This window comes from Coenobita brevimanus, chromosome 99, assembly GCF_032717465.1.
Source record: "Coenobita brevimanus isolate Jiangsu-jjx chromosome 99, ASM3271746v2, whole genome shotgun sequence".
Taxonomy (NCBI): domain Eukaryota; kingdom Metazoa; phylum Arthropoda; class Malacostraca; order Decapoda; family Coenobitidae; genus Coenobita; species Coenobita brevimanus.
In genome coordinates, this window is record NC_137052.1 from 128551 (window position 1) to 137500 (window position 8950).

Here is an 8950-nt window from a genome sequence, read left to right on the forward strand (position 1 = left end):
CCAGTCTATTCTCCTTAATTTGCTTGTAATTCCACCTGATTTTACACTATAAGGTAATACACTAGCGATAAATTAATGTTTTTAGAGGGATTTTGATAATTTGGTAAAGTTATTGTGTTATGTATGCTGTACGATCGAGTGCCTGAAAGATTGGTTTGCCAGACGTACAACGGAAGGTTGGATCAATAATTGACCTATTTTTTACTTTTTATATTTATTTAATGGGTAGTTTTTGTCCCAGCACAACACACCATATCACCACACACACAATACATGCATCAAAACACACCCCAGCACACCACAACAGGCGGTGCAGCTGCTAGGTCATATAACCACCCCTAAACACCCCCTATCTCCCTACAGGAGGACGGTGGACTTCAGGAAAGGGAAAATTCAGCCTGCAGTCCACTGGGATTACGTACAGACCAACCTACGACCACAAGAACAGCCGGAGCAACAGCAACAAGGGGTGATTAAAACGAAGTCTACGAGTGTGTAATTGATTTTATTGCAATCTCATAAATGAAATACACCACAGAGTAACATTCATTGCACCCTCAGTAGCGTAGGAACCCGAGGAGAGGCTTTTAAAAACAATAAATTTACCCTAGTTACCCCTTTATTAATCATAGAAAACGGTTGGATCGAAAATTTTGGAGGTCACAAAAAGTACTGGGGCCTCCCCTCATCATCATCATCATACAACACATGATATCCGAAGCAGTGTCGACCATAGCTAACGATGCAGGTGTGTGTGGGTGTGGGTGTGGGTTGGATGGGTGGGTGTGGGTAAGAGTGGCGATGACTTGTCGGTTCAGAGGTTATGACAGTAAAACAGCTGGCCTGGCAGCTTAGTTCTTTGACAGACGTAGACCACATTACTTGGCCTGTCACTCTGGTCTGGCTCCTCTCTATGGAGGCAGGTAGTGTTCTTATGGGATCATACAGTGTCCCAGGATTTATTTGGGGGTGTTTTGTTTTTCCGAGACCCATCAGTTGTGCCCCGTATATTCTATCAGTCCAACTTTGTCTTGACTTTAGTACAGTTAGTCCTTTTGATTATTATTGTCAAATCTAAAACTTTTCGTGTTTTCGTAAAATCTAGCCAATCTGACCTTTTTTCTATAAATCTAGGAAGTCAGGTACTCAAAGACACCATTTTGTCATACATGGGGGTCAATAACATACTCAGAACTCGTAACATAAATTTTATTGGTTACAATTACTCGTACATCTGAATGTAATGACTTAATAATTACATGTTGAATTATGGCTCACGTTTTCACTAAGTAATTAACAGACTCAGATCTATACCTAACAACTGAGGCTCACATAGGCTTCAGAGACTTGAAATGAGTAAAGATTAGCATAATTTACCCCTTTCCTGATATAAAATACATCACTATAAGCTCTTCTAGCCTTGGGTCCCTAAATGTTAGACTTATTCACTTGGTTTAGTGTGGATATAAGGTACATATTCCCTTTGTCTGAGACTCCCTAGCACCTCTTTCTTGCCTGTTTTGCATATTACACATTAAGATACACTAATAACATACGTAGAAATAATCTTAAGAAAAAGATATTATAAGGAATAATGCCAAGATGAAGTTTCTGCAATGTAAGATTAAATAACTAAAGCTAACACTGATTTGAACTAATACACATCTGGTTCACAGGTCGTGCTGGAGTCTGCTGCCTTGACGCTGCTTCCTTGCCACACTGGTCATACCCTGCTGAAGTTTGGTCTGCCCTGCCGTGAGAAACCTGACGGTGGTGTCGTGTCTTCCCCTACTCTGAGATGCCTGGTGGTAGTGGTGGCGGCGGCAGGGTGTCGTGTCTTCCCCAGCCGTGAGATTACTTGCTGCTGCTGCTGGTGATCTGCCCTGACCTGCCCAGAGAAGCCTGGTGGTGATGGTGTGATCTACCATGCAAGTTGGGTCGCTCCCCTCCACAATGTTCTGTGGGCAAATGCTAGTTTTGAATGCATATTTTATATTGCTGTCTCTATGAATGTATTCTATACTGAAGTATAAACAATGAAAACTTAAATTTTCTGTCTTGTTTCCTTATCTTTTTAACTTTGGCTTTGATTTAATATTGGTGATAAGTACTGTATATTGCGCTCTGCAGTCTTGTTTGTTGTGGGGACGGCTTTTGTGATAAGCTAAGACATTCTGATAGCTCCACCAAATTACTACTCAGCCATGTGATCAGCGGACATAATTAAAAGAATATACAATACAATAATATGAAGCTGAACATAAAAAGGGTTATGAGAATTCTCCACCATGCAATCAGTGGACCTAAATTAAAACCTATATTATAAAGCTAAGGCTGAAGAGGGTCGTGGAAAATAGATAATGATGCAGAATAGACATTGGTAAAGTTCACTGAGCCGTGCCCCCAACACACAAGAACTGGGTGGCTTAATATATGGACCACCTTTTATAATGAGAGGCCGTAAGTGTGTGCTGACTCACAAACTTGTCATCAGTGCCCCGTCATAACTATGATTGTGTCTCGTAGGAAGCACAAAGAAAACAGGCCACAGAATACCTCCTTGTTTCTTGTTCCTCCTACACAAACATACACTCCTTTCACTTTCACTTGGCACAGAGTTTCATTTAAAGCATACGAGAATGTTACGCAGATCAGTAGCAGAGATAGACAATACTACAGCCCTGCATCCTTTCCACAGCACTCATTCGTGACTAGCATCATATTCTAGTGACAACTATCGCTACTACTCGGCAAACCGTATGGAAAATATTTATAACCTATCTGTCTATCCATCTATCTATAGCCAGACGACTTAATCCCGTAAGAGGTGCCCACAAACAAGTCGCCTCTGTGCCGCCCTGTCCCCTGTCATTATGCATCACTCCCCCCTAATTCACACACACCCTCTCTCATATATATCCCAACTCCATCCTCCACTTATAAGTAATACATTAAAACAACCGTGAATTACTGTCGCACAAGCTGAGCCCTAATCTTATCCAACACAAACACGAAGAAGCTTTAAAGAACAGAAAACAATACCTTGATAGCAGAAGACACTAAACCCACAAGTATTGACGGCCTACACCAAGAAACATAACTAATTTCAGTCAGAGACCAAGTGGATATGAGAGGCACACAGTTCATCACTTCAGCTCAAGATCCGTCCCACCCTTGTCACCTTATGTTGCATCATCCTCTCGACAAAGAAACAAAATCGAACAACCGCCCAACGCTACACAGATTATCTTTGCAACATCTCTCCTCCACCCAACTCTACCCTTCCCAGACACATACATAAACACACAAACACTCCAGCCACCCAAAACTTTCTATACCAAACACATACATAAACACACAAACACCCCAGCCAGCCAAAACTTTCTATACCAAACACATACATAAACACATAGACACCTTACTCATCCAAAACTTTCTGCCAAACAGCATCCTTCATGTGCCACCACCAGCCATACACCCTTCAGACACTACCGAACCCAGAGACACGAGTACACCAACATTCCCTGCAACAATACTTACACAAAATATAACACATATACAATCCCCTGTGCTCATACTGCAAAGTGGCACCCCCACACCACAACACACCCACTCACTTCCTGCACCACACTACCACAACACAGACAGTCCTTCAACATAGCACTGGGTTCACATCCGGAGGAGCCTAAGATGTAACAAGAACAACAACAACAACTCAGGCCAAGTTAAAGTGAAACGAGTATAGTTACGAAAGGAAAATTATTGCAAGTTATTTTGTAAGCGCTTCGGGTATACAGAGTTACAAGGCCCCAGGAAACGGACTGCATACCAAGGGTTATAATACTGTGGCGGCTTAGGGGGCTTTATACCACCTTTTCTTCAGTGATTTGTTATTCAAGCGAGCGAGCGTACAGAGCAAGCGAGCGAGAACACTATATGACATGGTATAATAGGGTGGCAGAGAACAGCACCAAGACTGTGTTGTCTAGGAAACTATTAAAGCAACAACGGATCTATGGACATCATTAGAAACCTAGTAAAAATTTAATAGGAGTTACTTGCGGGACTTTTCTCAAAATTTGCCACTCCAGTTCTGATAAAAGGAAAATAAAAGTACCAAACTGAGCACCAGAACCGAGTTATTTTAGTTTTTAAAACTACTGCAGATCTGTTCAGACAGCTGGAAAGCTTATGATGGAGCAATTGGTACTACTTAAGTTAAATAGACTTAGCTTTTAACATCAAGAAAGATGGATGGATGGATGGATGGATAGACGGATGGGTGGATGTGGAATCGTGGATGCCTGGACCGATGGTAGAGTTCCTGCTGTTTCGTCCTTCCACCTGCCGACAAAAATCATCATCAATATCATCATCATCATCATCATCATCATCATCATCATTATCATATTATCAAGTACTACCTATCGATCTATTTATCTAAATTTGTTTATCTATAGCCAGACTCCTTAATCCCGTAAGGGGTTGCCACAAGCAAATCGCCTCCATGATGTACTGCTCCCTACCATTTAGCTCAAGTATCCCACTATGTTTCTACTCTTTCCCTCCATCTCATCTTCGGTCTTCCCATCCCCCTCTATCCTTCCAGCTAACTCATGTGCACTCTTATTTTCTTATTCCCCATCCTCTCCACATGGCCAAACTATTTTGAAGTATTTCTCAACGTTTTCACTCTCATCCACATCGGCATCACAACGCTCCTTCACCTGCCCATTTGTCTGTCTGTCTGTCTGTGAAACTCCACATGCTCCTTTCAGGTAGCTCATTTCCACTGCTCTCACTTTTGACTTGGGTCCTTTCAACAAGATCCAAGCTTCACTTCCATACTTTAAAGTGGGAATCGCAGCATACAGTGCCCTTTTTTTTCACACTTTCATCCTCAGTTCCCTCTTCCTGATCACTGCTTTTTAGAGAACAAGCAACCCTCCTTCCCTGACGTATTATTCCAGTCACTTCATCCTCTAATCTTCCATCCTTATTCATCATATTACATAAATCCTTAAATGCACTCATATCCTTCCATTTCCTGGCTATGCAGCCTCACTGTGCATTCTGTAACCTCATACGTTCAGATGTTATAGCATCACCACCATCAGCTCCATCATTATCACCATGAACATCATCATCATCATCAGCCTGTGACACACCACTGCATGATAAGGACCCTCTCACCTTTCTCCACTCTGATCCATTGATTATTAGCCTGTTCCGTCCTTGCTCGGTAGATCTGCATCATATGATCTCTGAATCTTGCTCTCTGTGCACCTCTTCTTCTCACTCCATCTCTGGCTTGCCATTCAGTTACGCTGGCTGTCCTTCTGTTATCTCTTCTGTGAAAGACGTGACCTGAGGTGTGTGTGTGGAAGTACCTGGAAACAAACTCAGAATTACTAGATGCGGGAGGTTCAGGCCCCTTAGGTTAATCTCCTTGGTGTGGTGTGGTGGTGTATGGTGGGGGGGTTGTGTGGTTTGGTGTGGGGAGGGTTGTGTGGTGAGATGTGGTGTGGTGTGTGAGTATAATTTTTTGTGGTGTGGTGTGGTGTGGTGTGGTGTGGGAGGAGGATTTTTTGTGGTTTGGTGTGGTGTGGGAGGGTGGTTTTGTGTGGTGTGGTGTGGTGTGGAAGGGTGGTTTTGTGTGGTGTGGGAGGGTGGTTTTGTGTGGTGTGGGAGGGTGGTTATGTGTGGTGTGGTGTAGGAGGAGGATTTTTTGTGGTTTGGTGTGGTGTGTGAGGGTGGTTATGTGTGGTGTGGTGTGGGAGGGTGATTTTGTGTGGTGTGGTGTGGTGTGGTGTAGGAGGAGGATTTTTTGTGGTTTGATGTGGTGTGGGAGGGTGGTTTTGTGTGGTGTGGTGTGGTGTGGTGTGGTGTGGTGTGGTGTGGGAGGGCGGTTATGTGTGGTGTGGTGTGGTGTGGTGTGGTGTGGGAGGGCGGTTATGTGTGGTGTGGTGTGGTGTGGTTTGGTGCGGGAGGAGGATTTTTTGTGGTGTGGTGTGGGAGGGTGATTTTGTGGTGTGGTGTGGGAGGGTGATTTTGTGGTGTGGTGTGGGAGGGTGATTTTGTGGTGTGGTGTGGGAGGGTGATTTTGTGGTGTGGTGTGGGAGGGTGATTTCGTGTCGTGTAGTGTGAGAGACTGGTATGGTGTGGTGTGATATGGTGGGGGGGGGTAGTATGGTGTGGTGTGGTGTGGATGAGTGATTGAATGTGATTTAGTGTGTAGGGCTGGTAGAACGTGACTTGGCTTCACTATAATCTCTAAAGCGTATATGAGTACAACACCTCTCATCCGAAAAACGTTAGTGAGAAGCAGATGGGCAGGGTCTGTCCTAGAGCTACTGTGATAAAATGTAGAAAATCTGTGTTGTATCCTTAAAATTAAAAAGAATATGTGAGGTTAATTCTTACCTTTAAATAACGACCAAAATATATGTATTACTTCACTCATATTCATCCACTTCCTAACGATACATAAAGAGACGGTGATCAGTGACTTATGAAACCCTGTTATGTGATCTATGGGATGTAATAAGCTTTTCAGAATATTGCGTAAGTGTCTCGTAATTGTATATGTAAAAGGTCCTATATTCTTAGCCTAATATTTACCCTTGAAATAAAGCTATGAATGTGTGGAAATATTTCTGCCATTTGAATAACTATGGTATCATCAACCAAGATATACATACACGAACATAAGCAAGCACGCATGCGCGCGCGCACACACACACACACACACACACACACACACACACACACACACACACACACACACACACACACACACACATGCCCAGTCACCAAAACATTTGAGGTTAAACGCAATGGAAAGGAGGATGTGACTCAGCCAGTGACTTGAAGATCATCGTCGTCGTCGTCATCATCGTCGTTGTCGTCTTATCTTCGTTGTCGTAATCATTATCATCGTCTTCCTCGTCGTCCTAATCATCATCATCATCGTCAGCAGCATGTTATTGTCATCCCAACACTGTAAAAAATGAAGAACAGATGTTATATCAGAGTCATCACCTTTATCATCATATTCATCACTGACTTCTAATCAAATCGTAGAATTTGTTCGGGAGTCACATCATCATCATCATCGTTATCATCATGATCAGTGTCATCATCATCATAACTGTCATCATCCCAGCTGTTTCACTGAGTATTTAGTTTCATCATAATCATCACCACCACAATAAACACAGCTTAGTTAATTGGTACAGGAGTTTCAACAACACAGTTATCATCATCATCATCATCATCAGTATCATCATCATCATCACCATATTCATCCCATTTCTGTTAGTTCGTACAGAGGTTAAATCCTCACCGCTACCGCCAGTAGTAGCTGTATTATAATCATCAGCATCATTATCATCACCATTATCATCATCCGCCTGTGACACACCACTGCAGGATAAGGACCCCTCTCACCTGTCTCCACTCTGATCCTTTTGTTGTTCCGTCCCAGCTCGGTGGATCTGCGAGTATCATCTCTATCTTGTTCTCTGTGTGCCTCATCCTCTCACTCCAGTCTCCATCTCTGGTCTGCCATTTAGTTACGCTGGCTGTCCATGTGTTACTTATTATGTGCAAGACGTGACCTAAGGACTGCGTGTGGACTGACCTGTAAATAAGAGGACAAATATACGTGTGTTGCAGCATCACTACTATATCCTGTTCACTCTAACTTGGCGTAAAATTGCAATCTCTTTCTTAAATTTTGTGTTGTGACAAGGGGTTAACACTAGAATGGTGCTAGTCACGAGTAGGTGGTATGGAAATGATGTAGAGCTGTAAGTTCAATTCTTTCACTGAACTACGAGAAAAAAGCTGCAAAAAACGACTATTTCGACCTTGGTAAAATGAAGGAACAACACCACAATATACGTGTACGTGTATGTGTCTACGTGTGTGTGTGTGTGTGTGTGTGTGTGTGTGTGTGTGTGTGTGTGTGTGTGTGTGTGTGTGTGTGTGTGTGTGTGCTTCAGGACAACATCTATCTATCTATATACCTAGGCTGCTTCCCCCAAGGAAAGGGAGGTAGCCGAGACAGGACGACTCACTCTCCATTTACTCATCCATTCAAACACATTCATTCGCATCTTAGCTCCAAAGGGGAGAACGGACAGATCCTCACCGCATCACACCGCACAAGGGTCAACTGCGCAATGCAATCAGTGACATCCGCAGCACGGCCCGACAGCAGAACTGGTTTACCCCTGCCACATCATAACAGACCCATCCCCTTACCCGCACCTGACCTGACTAGCTGATCAGACCAAATGCGGGAGAATATCCCCTCAGGGCTGCGTCATCACTTATTCATTCACAATTTCTCTCCATTTATTTCTGTCACGCACAGCCACTCTTCCTTGCTCAACAGACATCCCTCTCGCATCCAGCGCTCTCTTCACGCTGTCCATCCATCCTATTCGTGGTCTTCCTCTCAGCCTTACACCTCTCACATCAGATCTAGTTATCTTTTTCACCAATCGCTCATTATCCATTCTCTCCATATGCCCAAACCATTGCAACACCCTCTGCTCAACTCTACCAGCCATCTCCCGAACAACTCCAGTTCTCCTTCGCACTTCATCATTTCGCACTCGATCCATACGCTTCACTCCACACATACTCCTCAGACATCTCATCTCCATTACATTCAAACTTTTCCTCTCTGCTACACCCATATTCCATGTTTCAGCCCCATATAATGCAGTCGGTACCACAACACCCTCATACAGCCTTCTCTTTACATCCATTCTAAGCGAACGACATTTAAACACTTTTTTTCATTCCTCCCAGCACCTTTCCTACTTCATTTATTCTAAACTTCACTTCTGCATCTATTCTTCCATCCACAGCAACATGTGACCCTAGATATTTAAAACAATCTACCTCCTCAAGCAACTCACCATTCAAAACTATATTC